Below are 18,254 nucleotides of genomic sequence, written 5' to 3'. Positions count from 1 at the left end.
TAACTAGTTATGGCCAACCTTCATGTCAAGTTTCAAGACTCTAGGTCCAAGCATACCAAAGTTATAACAACTTTAACATTTTTTATATTGAAGGTCACAGTGACCTTGACCTTCAAATGAATGACCTTGAAATGACCAGTGGTCATCTGTTAATCCTGGCCAACCTTCATGTCAAGTTTGAAGACTCTAGGTCCAAGCATACCAAAGTTATACCATGAAATAAGAACTTTAACATTTTCGAGCACGCCGCCACCCCGCCCGCCCGCCCGCCCCCCCGCCCGCCCGACAACATCAATCTATAAGCCGAGATTTTTTCGAAAAAAATCCGGCTAAAAATGCAACAAGTTATGGCCCATGGCTGGGTTCACTAATTTGTTATGTCTATTGTAAGCACATGCAGCACTGTTAATTTGTGTATATTTTCATGTTAAATGACAGGTGCCAGTTAAACAAACGTGGTCTCGCTTAATTATTGGCATATATATGCACAAGATATGTAAGTCACACATAAAGCCATCCCGTATCAGGTAATTCAACTCATGTTAAAGTAATCATCCAGACAGCCGTCACCCAATTTATTTGTCCATTATTGTATAAATTGGCATCTGCGTTGTATGAAGGACAGTCTTACTAAAACGGCCGAACATACAAGTCGCATTATTGCTGGCTTTCGCGGGATGGGCCCATTGCGGGCTTCGCATGTATCTTGTATTTGACAAACATTTTGGAAACGTTGTGTTGTGTTAATAAGCAGAAATAAAACGCAAAGAAATCAGAAATGAACTTTGTTGGTTACTGTGTCTTTTCCACGAACGATACGTAATTACGTGACACAGTACATTTTATGGAGCCGTGTACCATGGATACGACCGAAGTACGATCACAAGTGCGATCACGTGCCGAAAAAATGAAAACATCACAACCACAACGCGACATGAATTCAGGTCAGTTGTTTAAAACAATTATGGCAAACTTGGAGAGGGAATTTCAAAATTTATAAAGTAGAAAATGAAAGTAAAAGGCGTCATGACAACGAAATTTTTAAGAATTGTTTTAAAGAATTTTATGTAGTTAGATGTTAAAAATAATAATGATGATAATAAATTATGTACGAACAAATTTTGCAAATATAAAAATCATGCCAATTTTGCATTTATCGGTACATTTTTATAAATAGCGGTGACTTGAGAATAAAAAGAGATATTTGAGTTTTACATTATTTTTATGAGTTATGGAAATCATTAAATTAAAGGTGTACACACAGAGAGTATTTAAAGAATTTTTATCTATATTTTTGGTATTGTTAGAATATAGGATTATGTACGGACATATGGGTTTTTTTGCTTACCAATACATTTTAAAATGTTGGAATGTTTGTAAATTTTCATTAAATTAAAATGTACGAGGAAAAATAAGAGTTTTTAAAACAGTTTTGTTTATTATTTTAATAAAGAAAATTTGTGGATGATTGAATGATAAAGAAAATTAAAGAGGACGAATAGATAAAATTATTGGAAAATTTAAAAATAGTTTTCCGAATTGTAAAAGAAAGAAAATAGGAAATAAGAAAAATAATGTTGATTGCGAATATGAATAGGGCAGACACAAAAAAAAAATATTATGTAAATATGTATATACGTCATTGTGTTGATGCAAATATATGTAGGATAACGGTAATATTGAAGGTCTTGAGTAATTTTAAGTAAGAATTTAATGCGATCTGACGCGTATAGCGCAGTGAAAATATAACGATATGTACGCATTAAATTTCTAATATAATTGTTTAAGGGTTACAATTATATTTTATGAGCACGGCTGACTGATCAGCGTTCGGACATACCGAGCCCGAGGTTCTGATAACCTTAGCGTCCTCATGAGTAAGAGAATTTATCCCTGTGCCATCGAAGCAAATTACGCTATGGACAGAAGATGCGATGTCGCATAAGAATTATTTGAGTAGATCGATTAGGAGCAAAGACCTGAATTTTGAAGTATATCGATACGTGTTCTTATATTATGAATGCATATATATAAAAGTCTGCCTTGCCATATTTGCGCATTTTTACAAGTGCACAGGTCACACATGTCAATAAATCTATGCCCAACGGCAAAACTTTAGTAGTAACGATGAGGTTTATGAAATCATGATATGAACAGGTACGTCTATCACTACCCATTACTCTAGGGCAATAAAGTGGCGCACGCCTGTCAAAAATTTACTGGCTGCACGCGCGTAAAATGATTATGCCTAAGGCGGTACACAAGTCATATTAAGTAAATGGCTTGTCAGATGTCAAACTGTCATGTACTTATCCGAAGTATGTTTTGAGGAATTGACTAATATTTTTTCGTTGTAAAGAATTTATTTTTTTGAATAAGATATCACAGTAAGTTGTCATGACGATATTTAACAATAACTAAGGGGATATTTATAAATGTTTGCCATGATTTTGAACAACTGATACTTGTATCACCACGACGCAGATAAAAATATCGAGATTTGAAGACAACGCCGAAGAAGAGCGACTTCGCGAGACAACGCCTTCCACAACGAATAGAAGAAACAAACAACATAATTAGAATGGAACATCACGGCGTTTACTCTCAAAGTGAATACCTGGTTCTATCGCTAAAAGAAGACCAACGCCAGAAGATTTCGAAGGACAACAAGTGACGCAACACTGGACACAATACTTGTGACGTTAAACACTATAGAGTAGATGCAGCCGTTCAACTGTTTGACGTGCGTAGATAACGCATTTGGAAGGATACTTCCGAGGCCTAAGACATCAAGGAGAACACTGCTATAGTTAATACCTCGTGAGCATTATGGCCAATAGAAGATCTTAATGTCCCAAGAGAAATGAAGACGCTGGAACCAAGAACAAAAGTACAATCAACAACAACAGAAACAACAATGCGATCACAAAGGTTTTTACAAACGTCACAATTGATAAGCAACGCGGTACGCATCAACACCATATCCAGAGACAATATCACGATGGATTCAACAACAGAAACAACGACGTGATGACGGCTGGTTCAGCGACAAAAACAACAGAAACCACGATGACATATCCAGCCTCGATGTGAACCTTGATACGCAGATGAGTGCAACCGACCACGTGTGATTTGCCTACACAGCTTGGCGATAGATAGAGCTTCTTCACGACAGCAATGGTAGATAACATCACCCATGAATCAACATAGACAGAAAACAACAAACCAAGACATCTACTTGACAGCAACAGGTACATATTCAACCCGGGCAATACCTTCTTCGAATGGACAGCACAGGAGGTCACTAGTCAAACAACGCCTGTAGTGTTACGTGGACAATCGATCAATGTCATTTAACATTGATACATGATATTGTAAGACACTAGTCATTCAGGATTTGATCTTTCTAAAGATTTTAAATCATAAAATATAAAATCTTTCTTTAATGAAAATGAGGTGTGTCGCATAATTGATGTATTTCATGTCGCATAATTGGTGTATTTCATGTATATTCCTTGTTCGGTGTAACTGAATACATAATATCTGTCTTCATGAAGAAATGCATAAATGGGCATCATATGTCGTCGTCAAATTAGACGAAAAAAATGCACCAAGTTATGGCCCATGGCTGGGTTCACTAATTTGTTATGTCTATTGTAAGCACGTGCAGCACTGTTAATTTGTGTATATTTTCATGTTAAATGACAGGTGACAGTTAAACAAACGTGGTCTCGCTTAATTATTGGCATATATGTGCACAAGATATGTAAGTCACACATAAAGCCATCCCGTATCAGGTAATTCAACTCATGTTAAAGTCAATCATCCAGACAGCCGTCACCCAATTTATTTGTCCATTATTGTATAAATTGGCATCTGCGTTGTATGAAGGACAGTCTTACTAAAACGGCCGAACATACAAGTCGCATTATTGCTGGCTTTCGCGGGATGGGCCTATTGCGGGCTTCGCATGTATCTTGTATTTGACAAACATTTTGGAAACGTTGTGTTGTGTTAATAAGCAGAAATAAAACGCAAAGAAATCAGAAATGAACTTTGTTGGTTACTGTGTCTTTTCCACGAACGATACGTAATTACGTGACAATATCTTTTTACCATGGAGGGGTGGTATGAAAAACATTTCCCATAACTTTTTTATTTCATCGACACGGTCTTAACATTTTCGAAAAACAATATTTCATTCATAGTAGATAATGATGAGAACAAAATAAAACACACTTGTGATTATGACCATAAGTCTGCTACTACAGAAAACAAACAAATCACAAACATCAACTTACTGAAATATATGTGAAAACCAAGAAGATGTGAGACCATGGCAAGGGCAAGGAAGCCCAGCACGAAAAAGACTGCCAGCATGGCGAGCCACACCTTGTGGGGGACACTTTGGAGGAAGATTTTAAACTCGGCCTCTCTGAAGTGTTGCATGCCGTCAAGTTCTACAATCATGCAAAGAGATCGATTTTGGGGTACTATTTCGACTGGAAATCAATCTTACAATGAAGTAATTTTATCCAAAGAGAGGTGATTTAGTAAGAGGAAGTGGAAATATTTCTGCAGATTTACAGTTATTACAAATAAGCATTAGAACATTCAACCAATCTGCAAAATTGACAGAATTTTATATAAAAAAAAACAACGTCCTTTGGCAACCTGTTATACAATTCTTCTACTAGTACTTTGATACTAACACGTACTAGGGATGATGAAGAAAATTAGAAATACCAGGCATTGTTTCTCTCTTACAAATAGGATTTATCCCAATAGAAATTAAACAATATTAAACAGATGTGAGCAAAACTTCTGCCACAAAAATTGACAATTTTGATGAAATAAATGAAATTTGCGGTAAACCCCTGAGAAGTATGGCTTGGTTTATTGTTTTCACAGATTAGATCAATATAAATCCTGTCAAACATTACTAAGATATAAAGTATGCATGCAGTCATAACATCTAGACTGTGATAAAAACAGCTTTACCCCGGTATGGCTGCAGAAAGTTCCTGCTAGCTTGATCCATGAAGTAGGTAACAAACTCAGTCACAGCAATGCCAGTTACCATGCCGATGGCAACAACAGCGCTTACAAGTGTTGCTATGAACCATCTGCACAAAAATTGCCACGATTGTATACAAAACTTTAGGCAAACTTAAGCACTGTTGTACACCAATATTTCAATACTTAATAAAACAAGGGCTGTTTGTAAAATATGCATGCACCCCAGATGGGCTGTCAGTTGTAGTGGCAGCCATTGAGTGAAAACGTTAGAAACCATTTTACTGCTTCAGGCCACTGTGACCTTGACCTTTGACCTAGTGTCAGACTTGAAAATCTATCGGGGTCAGCTACCAGTCATGATCAATGTACCTTTGAAGTTTCATGATCCTAGGCCTAAGCGTTCTTGAGTTATCATCCGGAAACCATTTTACTGTTTCGAGTCACTATGACCTTGACCTTTGACCTAGTGACCTGAAAATCAATAGGGGTCATCTGCCAGTCATGATCAATGCACCTATGAAGTTTCATGATCGTAGGCCTAAGCATTGTTGAGTTATCATCTGGAAAACATTTGGTGGACTGACCAACCGACGGACCGCCCAACAAGGGCAAAACAATATACCCCCTCTTCTTCGAAGGGGGGCATAATAAATACATGAACATGAATCCAAAGATTTGTAAGAACCATTTCATGGTTTGTGAATTTTAGTACTAATTTCATTTTTGGTTGTTTTTCTTTACAATTTACATATTTACAAAAACTAAAAGCAATCTAAGTAATTTTATTTTAGTGTTGTATTATATTCTTTCCAGTTTTATTGTTCAAAGAAAATTGTATTTCAGTGAAAGTTTTTGTATTTCTCATTGAGTGAAAGTATAAGACAGGCTGCAACATGTGTCCATAAAATGCATCTGTCTTCCAGGGCATGTTACTTTTCCTGACATTAAATGAAAAAGGTGGCAGAATATTCACAAATGGTTTTCATTGAAATACATTAAACATACCAGGTATATCATAAAGGTACAATTAGGTCCCACAACAAGAGCTGTCAGAGGACAGCGCGCTCGACTATTTGAGTGCTTGAAAGTATAGCGTAAGCCATCATGGGGAAATTGTTAAATTATTCAATAAGGTAAAGGTAATAGTTCAGGTATATTTTCCACAATCTTTAAAACATTTGTAAAGACATAAAACAAACTAATAAGATTTTATTTCAAGTTTGATAGCAATAGCTTGGGTGGGAAGTTTGGACGGTCCTTCAAAAATAAAGTAAATAAATATTAATTTTGTTTGTTTTTTTTAACCATGTTTCAAAGAAAAAAAAAATTTGGATTGGGTACGGGGGGGGGGGTGGGGGGGGGGTGAGAGGGGGGTATAATGCGGGGTGTGGTCATTTATTAGACGATCTTTCAAAAATCAAAAATAAAAAAAAGGGAAAAAAAAATATTTTGGGGGGGGGGGGGGTAGGGGGGGGATGAGAGGGGTATAATGTGGGGTGTGATCATTTATTAGACGATCTTTAAAAAAAAAAAAGGAAAAAAAAATATTAATACATTTTTTTTTGGGGGGGGGGCAGGGATTCTGGGTTGGGGCGTGGGGTATTGTTTGTCAAAGTATTAATAAAATCTGATCATAAATAAAGAAGTTATGGCAATTTAACTAAAATTTATTCTTTTGACCTTGAGTCAAGGTCATTCAAAGGTCAAGGTCAAATTGAAATTGCCAGGTACAGTACCCTCATGATAGTAAGAAAATATTTGAAGTTTGAAAGCAATAGCTTTGATACTTTAGAAGTCAAGTGGATATAAACACAAAATTTAACAAAATATTCAGTTAATAAGACAAAAAAGGGCCATAATTCTTACAAAATGCTTGATACAGTTGTCTGCTCTTGTTTATAGGTTGGGGTCATGTTGGTAAAGAAGTTTGCAAGACATGAAAGCAATATGTCAAGGGACATTGAACATGTTTGAGGTGGTACGCAAACTTTAACATAGAGTTATCAATAATATGCATATTCTAAGTGGAAAAAGGGCCATAATTCTTACAAAATGCTTGATACAGTTGTCTGCTCTTGTTTAAAGGTTGGGGTCATGTTGGTAAACAAGTATGCAAAATATGAAAGCAATATGTCAAGGGACATAGGAAATAATTGGGGTAGTAAGCAAACTTACATTCATTTGCACGCTAATGCTAACGGGAACGCCGACGCCGGGGTGAGTAGGATAGCTTCACTATATATATTTCATATAATAGTCGAGCAAAAAATGACACTTTTTTTCTAAAATAATTAATTATGACTTTGTCCAGCACATATTTTGATGACATAATTATGCACAGATCTATGACCTTTAATCGTTTGTGTTTTTCAAGTGTTTTTCCTAGAAAGAAAACATGCTTTCCTGGCCTTAATAACCTGAATAAATTTAAGAAGTTGTTTTTATAATTTATTAATTTAAACTATTGGTTTGACAGCCTCTTGACAAATTTTTAAGGTGATAAAATACAGTACCAGCACTATTCCCAACTTAGTGAATAAAAACACTGTTTGCATATATTTTTTTATTTATTGAACTTAAGCATAAAACGAAAAAGAAAATTTGAAGTTGACCGTAAATACTCAATTTTTAATTTCATTCATGGTTATTGAACAATTATATTTTCACGAGTGGCATAAACTTTGCTCATACGCTTAAATGCACAAAATAATATGCCCTATCTTTAAAACTTGTATAGCACTTCATGGAGCATTTGAAAATTCTTGTTATCTAAGTACAGTAAAAACTGAAGAGAGTTACTGTCTTAATTATGACCACCTCGTAATTACGACCAACTTGCTAAGATGACCACCCTTTTTCAGTCACACATTTTCCTTCTGTATTTTAATGGTTGTTACACTCACTAATCCGACAAAACTGCTAATCCACTATCACAACTACTTTAAACAGTACCAATAAACGAAATTGCTCTTAATTGACACCCACTAAACATCTTTTGGCACCTTACTTGATTGGGTGTTGTGGTTTGATTGGGTTTTCGTACAAAGGCATTGTGACCCAATTAACAACAATATTTGTTGGCATAGACTGCGATAAGTCAGAATTTGGCCCTTGTTATTTGTTTAATGCCTGGATTCTTGATTGATCAAAAGCTAATATCAATGAGTTTTTGATGGGTTAATTTGTTATTGTTTGGTACACCCTTCGATCTTAAAGAAGGCCAATAATTTAACAATTAGGATCATTGAGAAGCAGGCCCGTAGCCAGAGTTTTGAAAAGGGGGGTGCGAATTTTCCCATGGGGGGGGGGGTGGTGGTCCTCCCCCTAGAAACTTTTGAAAATGAAAAGTAAAATCCTGCATTCTGGTGGCTTTTTATCTGTATTCAGAGACTGGAGTTATAGAGCATTTTTATATGAAAATTCACTTTCATCGACTATACTCAAAGACTTATCAACATGAATATGATATAACATACATGTATTCCCCACTGCCGTTTTTCAATAACCACCTTTTTCGATCAGTCACGGAAATACATTATTTTATACCCGAAGCTAGTATGCGCGCACACACTTTGTTTACATATGCAACAACACATTGATGGAATATAAAATCAACAATAACAATAAAAAATGTCATTATTTATTGGAATCTTAATAAAATTGGTGTATTGTACCATTCCAAAATTCTACCATTCCTACATCAGGCAAATTAAAAGGAAATATTTGACTTTTTTCAAAACAACTGTTTGTCTGCACTATGGATAGTACCCGAGGCCTAGCATTGCTCTAAACGTGCTAATTGTGTATTGTACAACAACACTGATTACCCAAAACTGGGTCTTCTCTTAGCTGCATCAATACTAAACATAAATCAAAATGTTATACTGGTTACTTGTAATTTTTTAAACTATTTTTAACAAATTAGTTATCTTTTTCTAAACAAATTTCAGAATATAACAATTAAGGCTTCATAAAGACCCTATAACCACAAACTACTGGTCCTATCGCCTCAAAGTCCTTATAAATGTATACCAGGACGTTACAGAAAAAATGGACTTATTTTCCCATATGTTCAAGATCCTTCACAGTTAATGAACATTAAACGTTAACGACCACCTGATCATATATGTTATAACGTTTTAAATCCATTATAACAACTGTTTAAGAGTATAGCATATTTCCTAGTGTAAAGCTTGACATAATTAAAACATTGTGGGTAATTCTGTATGTGGAACAGAACAGATGCCATTAGGTTTTGGTAAACTACAAAAACACTACATAAATTTGTAGAAATGATTTGTTTTCTGGCCATACAACAACAAAAAATTATCCTGTCTTGAGCATAGCTGATTTTTTTTTCCTGAAAACCCTTTAGGTGATCCAAAAATGGTTGTACGGGGATATAACAAAATTACAACGCAGTCTGTTGAAAATGCTGTGTACAATGCATTATAGTTATAAATCGTGGTATAATGCAAAATTATTAACCAGTGACTCATTACTCTTCGGCAATAGTCGACGGGTGTCTTTTGATTTCCGTCATTTTCGTAAGCTGGCATAACATTCCGCTTATAAGTATCTAAAATGCACCCTCTTTCCTGTCGGTAGCATATTGAATTCAACATTATTGTAACGCTTAAATACGAAGACTCACTGGATTCCGGGTAAAGATAAATAATCGTTTTTGCGTCAAATAAAGTTGGGTGCATCTTATTGTACAAATTTTTTTTTTCGTCTAAAACATAGGGTGCGAACGCACCCAACGCACCCCCCTGGCTACGGGTATGGTAAGATGGTTTTGTTCATGATGGATCTAAAAATTGCCCTGTGTGCCATATCATTATTCAAAATGGATGCGAGAAATCGGAATGAGTTGTTTTATAAAAAAATATTGATTTAATAAACGCATGTGATGGGAATTCTCAACGGCAGCTGGTCAAAAATACATTCCCATCAAGATGCTCTTCATTGCTTACAGGGGTTTTTTTTAGAAAAAGGGGAAGACGCTGGACGCTGGGTAAAAGGGGAAAATCAAGCACGAAAGAGACATATTTGGGGAAAAAATAAAAACTGTTCATTTAAATGTCTATAACTCGCCTACAGACTTCAGGTTGTTGTTTTTTTAGAAAAAGAGGCATGTCTCTGACCTTTTTGTTCTTAAACACATGAACAAGTATGATACTAAAGTCAAAGTCCTAAATAAAGTTGCAGGGGTAGATCTAATAATGGGAAATGTTTTCAACTGGGGCCGGGGAACGATGTCAATATTGTGATTTCAATTTCATGATGAATGGGTCGACGATCTAGATCTGCTACAGTATTGGAAGGGAAAGGTGCGGTAGCTGCCGATTGTCTACTTTCACTTTCACAATAATCCGACAGTATTAATCGATGTTGATTACATGTACCTCCGAATCCTGCTGGGTTTCAACGGTTTTTGATGATTCTTTCTTAAAAAATGCCTCAACGCAATTTATATTTTCCGAGTCCGAACGTTTTATTTTGTTCGTGTATGAACGCCAATTGTGAGACTTTTTTCTGTTTTAACGTTTATATCTTGGCTTTCACATAACCCGGATGAAAATTCGACTGGTTTCCGGTAATTAATTGACGAAACACCCTTCTCGCGCAAGACCGGAATCCAGTAAAATAGTCACATGATTAATACGATTAGTTGCCCGGTTTCCATGACGTAATTGAAGAGCTATGTATAGAATCACTGGAATTCCCAGATTTGAGTGTTCGTCGGGAGAGAGAGAGAGAGAGCGAGATTGTTGTACATGGTACAAATTGGATAAGTGTCGACTTCCCAATGAAAAAAAAACAACATATCTTTGAGGGTAAAATATAATATTTTAGTGAAAAATTATATTTTTGGAGGGGAAATGGTAGTTTTAGGGGAAAGATTCTGGTAGGGGAAGACGCCGAATATCGGCGTCACTTTCTTAGTAAAAAAAACCCTGGCTTATCCCAGATAAGACGCTTGGGTTTCAACATAGATATGGAACCTTAAGAAGTTGAATGTAGCAGATTGAAAAACAGGTTGTTAAAGTGAAAGGCTTTGCTAGGCGAACAGCAATTGTTGTAAACCAAAAGGATAGTATATATAATGAAAATAATGTGTCTGTTTCACTTCTTGTTTTAAAAGCTTGTTGAATATTTACGTTTTTGTCTTACCTGTCAATCAAATTAATCAAAACTCAGCAATAGGACCATCTTGCTATTAAGACCACTTTTCAAAAGTCCCACAGGTGGTCAAAATAGCGAGGTTTCACTGTACTTTAGTCTAACAGTCTATAACTTCTTAATGAGTTAACTGTTACCTGTAGTTTTTGCCACCAATACAGTTATTCAAGAATTCGCAGTGGTGGTCATATCTGTCGATATATTTATTGCAGATTCTACAGTGCCTTGATTTTACCCCTCTGAAATATAAAATAAATAAAAACATTCAATCAGAGAAATGAAATGTTGCATCTTGCATAATAGAAATTCAATTTTAACAGTGTTTTCATTATTATTCGGAACAACAGATTTTTTTAATAAAGCAACAGATTAGGCTGGAGGTTTAGGGGGCCGCCCTGGTAGGGAGTTCAGGGGCTTTATTTTTATACATGTAATATTGGAATAATATTAATATTATTTAGAATTAAGGCTTTCTTGACAGTTTACACACTCAATGTGTACTAACTTAAATAGGTGTATGCTCCATTAAAAATTAAAACCAGTATTTAAAATTTACTGAAAAACATTTTGAAACATAACGATGGTCCCAATTCAAAATGCCGAACCTACATTTTTTGGCATTTCGCGATTTTGATACTGTGCAAAGCGGGAAATCAATGCGCATATACCACCAAAATAACTAACTAGTTAACCAATCGCAACAGCTCCAAAAAGTCATGTGATGTAATGACGAACCGCAATTGATTGAAGTCAAAATGACGAAGCTACAAAAAAATGTAACTTCGGCATTTTGCGTGCTAATTAATGCATAAAAGTATCAATATAGCCATGTATTTTTAAGGAAAATTGACGAAACATAAACTTTTGCTGATATAATAATTTAATGATGTACATTTTATAGCATTGATGAACGCAAAAAGAGATCAAAATAATATAAAATGTTGAGGCCTTAACTTAGTAACTTGTGGCTACAACTCATAGCTTGTTCCTTGAGGTATCAACATAATAAGTTGTTCCTTCAACTTAATAACTTCTGGCCGCAAGTTACTAAGCTGAGACCACAACTTAATTAGTTGTGGAAACAACTTACTAAGTTTGGACGACAACATAGTTTAACCAATCAGATAGGCCGTTTCATCTTTACCGTTTTATCACTGTTAGTACCCTTATACTCGAACTATTGTGTGTTCGGGTTCAAGCGCCGGTTTGAGCACTATCTCTGTAAGCCATGGATCCCGGGATTTAGCCCCTGTTTGAGCACTTGCCTTGTTAGCGACTGGGTTCAGGGTTCCATCCCCGGTCTGAGCACTAGCAACATAAGCGTCGGTTCCCGGTTTCGAGTCCCGAAGCACTCGCTTCATAAGAGAGTGGTCCATGGTTTTGGATTCTAATCCGGGACCCTTCTTGTAAAGGGCGACTGCTCTGACAGGGGCTTGATCCCGGAAAACCATCGCTTACGAGGCGAGTGCTAGATGCCTAAGTTTTCGACGGTCCCTGGGTTCGAATCACGGTAAGAGCACTAGTCCTTAAAGCTAATTTGGAGCTTTCGACGGTCCCGGGGTCCGAATCACTGAACGAGCACTAACCATGAAAGAATCTTTGCGTCTCTAGATCGAGCCTCGGTTTGAAGACTTACCCTATAAGCGAAGGCTTGAATTCCGATGTGTGAACTTGCACCAACAGTGACAGGTCCCGGAATCGAGCCCCAGTCTGAGTACTAGCCCTGAAAGCTATGGAACCCGGGTTCAAGCCTGTGTCTTACCACTTGCCCAGTAAGGGAATGATCCCGGTTGCGACCCTCAGTCTGAGCGTTCGCACCGAAAGCTACGGGTTCACACAGGGACTTGAACCAAACAGCCGTCGCTAACATACCATACTGAGCACTCGCCTTCTAAGCGACCGGTTGCCAAAATAAGCACTAGCTCCGTAAGCAACATTTCCTGGTTTCGAGTCCCAAAATGAGAGCTCGCCTCGCAAGCTATGGGTGTTGGGTTCGAGCGCCGGTCTGAGCACTAGCCATGTAAGCTATAAATCCCGCTTTTTTGGGGTCCGGCGCTAAGACTAGGACTTGGATCAGGGTCCGTTCGCTTAAATGTTAAGTACTTAAACCGGGATTTGATCCCGGGCCCATAGCATACAGGGTGAGTGCTCAGGCAGGGCCTCCAAATCGGGACCCGTAACGTAAGGTGCGAATACTCAGACTAGGGTCCCAGTCGCTTACAGGGAAATTCCTTAGACTGGGGCTAAAACCCAAAGAACCGTCGTTTAAAAGAAGAGCTATCAGGCCTGGATTCGAAACCGGAATCCGTCGCTTATGTGGCTAGTTTTCACACCAGGGTTCAAAACCTGAACCCAGTCGCTAACTTGGCGATTGCTCAGATAGGGGCTCAAATCTGGAATCCATGGCGTACATGGCAAGTGCTCAGACAGGGCTCGAACTGCGGATCTATAGCTAACAGAAATAGTGCTCAGACCGGCGCTCGAACCCGAGCACCTAGTAGTATAAGGGGTAGTAATTGTGATAAAACGGTAAAGATGAAACGGCCAATCTGATTGGTTAAACTTAAAGTAGTGACCTTAACTTAGTTAGTTGGACCCACAAGTTATTTAGTTGAGGCAACAACTTATAAGTTGTGGGAACAAGTTATGAAGTTGTCGCCACAAGTTTCTAAGCTGAGGCCTCGACTTAATAAGTTGTTCCCGCAAATTATTAAGTTGAAGTAATAACTTAAATGAACAAATTACAAAGTTGAGACCACAACTTAATAAGTTTTGGGAACAAGTTATGAAGTTGTAGCCACACGTTATTAAGCTGAGGCCTCAATTTAATAAGTTGTGGGGACAACGTACTTAGTTGTTTCCACAAGTTATTAAGTTAAAGCCACAACTTATGAAGTGGTTCCCAAAACTTTATAAGTTGTTCCCACAAGTTACTAGGTTGAGGCCACAATATAAATAAAGAATTGCGGTTGTCACTTCTGTGCCACCGTGTAAAACAGAAAAAAACACGCATTGCTTTGCTATATTTAATGGAAAACAGTGGAATAATTAATTCTATTGAAACAAAATCCATTACAATTAGCTGTCCAATTTGCCGAAGCATCACATAAATGCAAGTCTAAATGACGAAGATACATTTTACAGCAGATTTATTAACTTAACGTCAAAATAATTTCATACGAACATACTCCATCATGAGGCACTTTTAAAAATGTTAAAAATAATATTTATTTGATTTTGTGTAAGAAATGTTTAACAAAAATACGTCTCCTGAAAACTTGCGTTTTTGTAGGTTCGGCATTTTAAATTGTGACCATCGATAACTTACACATCGACTTGGCATATGTTGCAGTGGGAGTTTTCTATTAAATGTTCATGCTTTGATCAATCAAACTTAATTTTTGGAAATGGTAGCACATTGTTATCAGACGGGTCAATTGTCATTGTAACCAGGTGGACTATCAGGTGAAAGGTCAGCACCAATGCTGGAACTATGTGCGCCGCAGGCTGCCATGAGGTGCGCAGGGTGGGAACAAGGGAGGTAAAGTGGAGAACTCCCAGCAAGACCAGCACCGTCCAGGCTAGCACTTGAAGTTTTGCAAGTGGCAGAGTCCAGCCGTTTTTACGACTAGGCTCATACTGTGCTGCCTCTACATCACTCATCTGAAATATAAACAAGCACATTTGTTAAATAGATATCATATCCCCCTTCAAATAAACTTTGTTTATGGATGGGTGCAAATGCCTTTATGTATGGTAAAATCCTAACCAAATAAGGCATAATTTATCAAAATTTGTAACATTTGACCTCAGTGTGTTACCTTGACCCTAGAGACCTGAGTCTTACATGTGACAAACAGGCCGATGAATAGGAGAAAAATTGTAGATAGATATAACTGAACCCTTTGATGCATAGTAAAGTAATTGCTAAATTAAGAATAATTGATCAAATTTGTGATCTTCTACCTCAATGGGTGATGTAATTTGCCTCTAGGGTTATGGTTCTAGCATTTGATTTGGCCCCCAGATGATTGAGAACCTTTAATGTATGGTAAAATCCTAACAAAATAAGTCATATTGAATCAAAGTTTGTAATATTTGACCTCAGTGTGTGACCTTGACCCTTGAGACCTCAGTCCTACCTGTGACACACAGATAAAGGAGAAAAATTGTAGAAAGTAATTGCAGAATCCCTTGATGCGTAGCAGTGTCTATTCTCAACCGCCTGTTTGCTTAATTCGCGCATTTTTCTATAGATTGGGCACATTTTCAAGCATGTGTGCGAGAAAATTCGCGAACTCAGTATCCTTATATTTATCTTTAAAACTGCAAAAATTCTGCTTCTCATATTTTTGACAGGAACACCAGAAGTGGAAGGGAATTAAGTCTGTGATACCCTGGTCAATAATATTTAAAGAATTGTGTCAAAAAGGACACATGGGTTAATAAAAAAACTATTTAGACAAGACTATTGCCAAGCAATAAAATTCCCCTCACCGGCTCCACCATTGTCAGAAATTCCACCACTGTCAAAATATTTTTTTTATTTGTTGCCATAGGCTAGCAACCAGAATTTTTGACGTAGGAACAAAATGAAATGACATGCATAATGTCCATATTGCCATCTATCCATGTTCCAAGTTTCATGAAAAAATAGTAAGAACTTTTAAAGTTATCACAGGTTCCAAAAAAAACACCATTTTCAGCAGTATTTCTAGTCTATTTGTTGCCATAGCAACCAGAATTTTTGACGTAGGAACAAAATGAAATGACATGCATAATGTCCATATTGCCATCTATCCATGTTTCAAGTTTCATGAAAAAATATTAAGAAATTTTAAAGTTATCGCAGGATCCAGTAAAAAAACACCATTTTCAGCAGTATTTCTAGTCTATTTGTTGCCAGAGCAACCAGAAATGTTGACGTAGGAGCAAAATGAAATGACGTGCATAATGTCCATATTGCCATCTATCCATGTTCCAAGTTTCATGAAAAAATATTAAGAACTTTTAAAGTTATCACAGGATCCAGAAAAGTGTGACGGACAGACTGATAGACAGACGGAGCGCAAACCATAAGGGTGAAACCGGTAGGGGACTAAAAATCAGGGGATGAAACTCAATGTTTACAAACAGATTTATAACCAAATTTTATATATATATTTTTTTAAACGATACAGAAATACCATGTGATAGTGATATGACTTTTATTTGAGCATATCTTTCCTTAGTCAATATAAATTGCCGCCTTAGAGTCTTTTGATGATTTTTGCTTCTGGCAGACTCTTATAAATTGCCGCCTTAGAGTCTTTTGATGATTTTTGCTTTGGCAGACTCTTGGCGTCAATAGTCCACTCTATCTTTTTAATAGCGAGAGTTCCGACACGAATTTCGGTCGCATCACTCCTGAATTTAAATACACACATATTTGTGACTATTATGAAAGAACGTTGCCTAAATAGTATTTATTGAGCAAAATATATCGAAATTTACCTGTTAATAAACTTTATTTCGAGTTTGTTTCATCCAATATAAATCCTTGTATAGTAAAGGTTCATGTTATCTCCCTTGGTGGAGGTTAAATTCAACTATGTTTGTAACTGAGTTTGAACAAAAAAAGTGTGCAATATGCACAAAACAGTAAGAAATGAAATTTGAAATAATTATCATAAGAAGAAGAAGAAGCAAAAGAATAATTATAACTATTATAACTCAAAATATAAGAATCAACAGTAACAAAATACCCCAAAAGTAAAAGGTACGAAATAGCTATGGTACGAAATAGGAACAACAACAACAATGCCAAAATGGTTGCCTTTGAGAAAATGATCGTTCAATGTCTTACTCCTATAAATATGAGGTCGATTTACGGGGTAGCTTACGTCTAATTATTTGGACTATCAATGTCTATGATTTCGAATGAAATTCAGGTAATTTTTGTGATCTTAGTTTATATTTGTCAAACAACGGGTAGATTTTAGATATATACACTTGTTAATACTGTAATTCCCACAATAGTATTGTATTTATTTTTCGTTATGGTTTTTACAGACTGGAGTTTCAGCGTTCAGATTTATTCTGAACGCGAATTATTTCAGCTAATCTTTCCTATCAAATTCAATTTATTCAGTTGTCATTTATATAAAAAAAAAATTATGAATAAATTAAATTCTCCTAAAGATTAATCAAAAGCAACATACTGTTTAAATGTGAATATATTCAGAATTATTGACGATTAGTTACACAGCATATGCAGCATTTGTCTGAAAATTTGTAGGCTTTGTGTTCCCAAACAAAACAAAACCAAGTGCACCTGCTTTGAACGAAACAAAACATGAATGATGTAATTAGGTTCAGACATACCTTAGCAGGTTAGGTCCCTAAAACCCCCATGATCCACGAGCTGTACCGCTTCATTTCACACACGTAGGCACAGAAAATTGCGAAATATATCGGAGAGCTGCTTCCTTGTCATGCAAGAGGAGCTATTTGAATCCAAGGTGATTCTAAACTTCCGGTAAAATCATTCCGCCGACGGACCACCGCACACACAAACACAAACATAAAAAATACAATTTAACATATTTAACTCATAAATATTCTGCTTTATTACTTTAAAAACTCTTTTTTCTTAATCAGAATCAATATATTGTTTGGCAGTTGCCATTTGCGTTTTATTGTTTTGAACTATTTTAAAGACCTTTATATGTGCAAATGTTCTTGATATTGACGTCACACTCTATAAATAGAATATATGCAGTACATGTCAAGGGAGAAAAATGTATATTAACCTCGTAGTTAGAACATTTTCTTACCTCCCTTGATTTTCATTTTTCTCCATAGTTTATACACAAATGCCGCCACAGGATCGCACGCCATGATATGTTTGGGGTGTTTGGTTTACGATTTAATATAAATCTTATAAACATGTAAAGTAAAACACGTTCAATTTGAAAACCTCGCTCCAGTCTCGGATCCCGGCGAATAACAACTAGGTAATAGTCACCTGACCGGCCATTTGGGGTTTTCTCCGGGTATTACGAATTCAC

The 18,254-nt window shown here is 36.5% G+C and overlaps 1 protein-coding gene across 50 annotated transcripts in view; it reads right to left on the bottom strand.

The window, feature by feature from the left end:
• Positions 1–17,859, bottom strand: part of LOC127864543 (uncharacterized) — a 37,679-nt gene extending 19,820 nt beyond the window's left edge. For 5 of the 50 annotated variants that reach the window (XM_052404234.1, XM_052404257.1, XM_052404263.1 and 2 more), the window contains exons 1-5: positions 17,569–17,855; positions 14,534–14,868; positions 11,343–11,444; positions 5,002–5,126; positions 4,302–4,460 (exon numbers count right to left, since the gene is read on the bottom strand). The gene's annotated coding sequence lies outside the window, so the exon portion shown is untranslated. Of the gene's footprint in view, positions 1–4,301; positions 4,461–5,001; positions 5,127–11,342; positions 11,445–14,533; positions 14,869–17,568 lie in introns of all 50 variants that reach the window. The other 45 variants (XM_052404249.1, XM_052404230.1, XM_052404260.1 and 42 more) reach the window with 23 other exon arrangements.
• Positions 17,860–18,254: the final 395 nt, after the last annotated feature.

The sequence above is a fragment of the Dreissena polymorpha genome, chromosome 1 (assembly GCF_020536995.1).
Source record: "Dreissena polymorpha isolate Duluth1 chromosome 1, UMN_Dpol_1.0, whole genome shotgun sequence".
NCBI lineage: Eukaryota > Metazoa > Mollusca > Bivalvia > Myida > Dreissenidae > Dreissena > Dreissena polymorpha.
The sequence above is the reverse complement of the archived record's forward strand: the minus strand, read 5'-3'. Positions and strand labels throughout refer to the sequence as shown.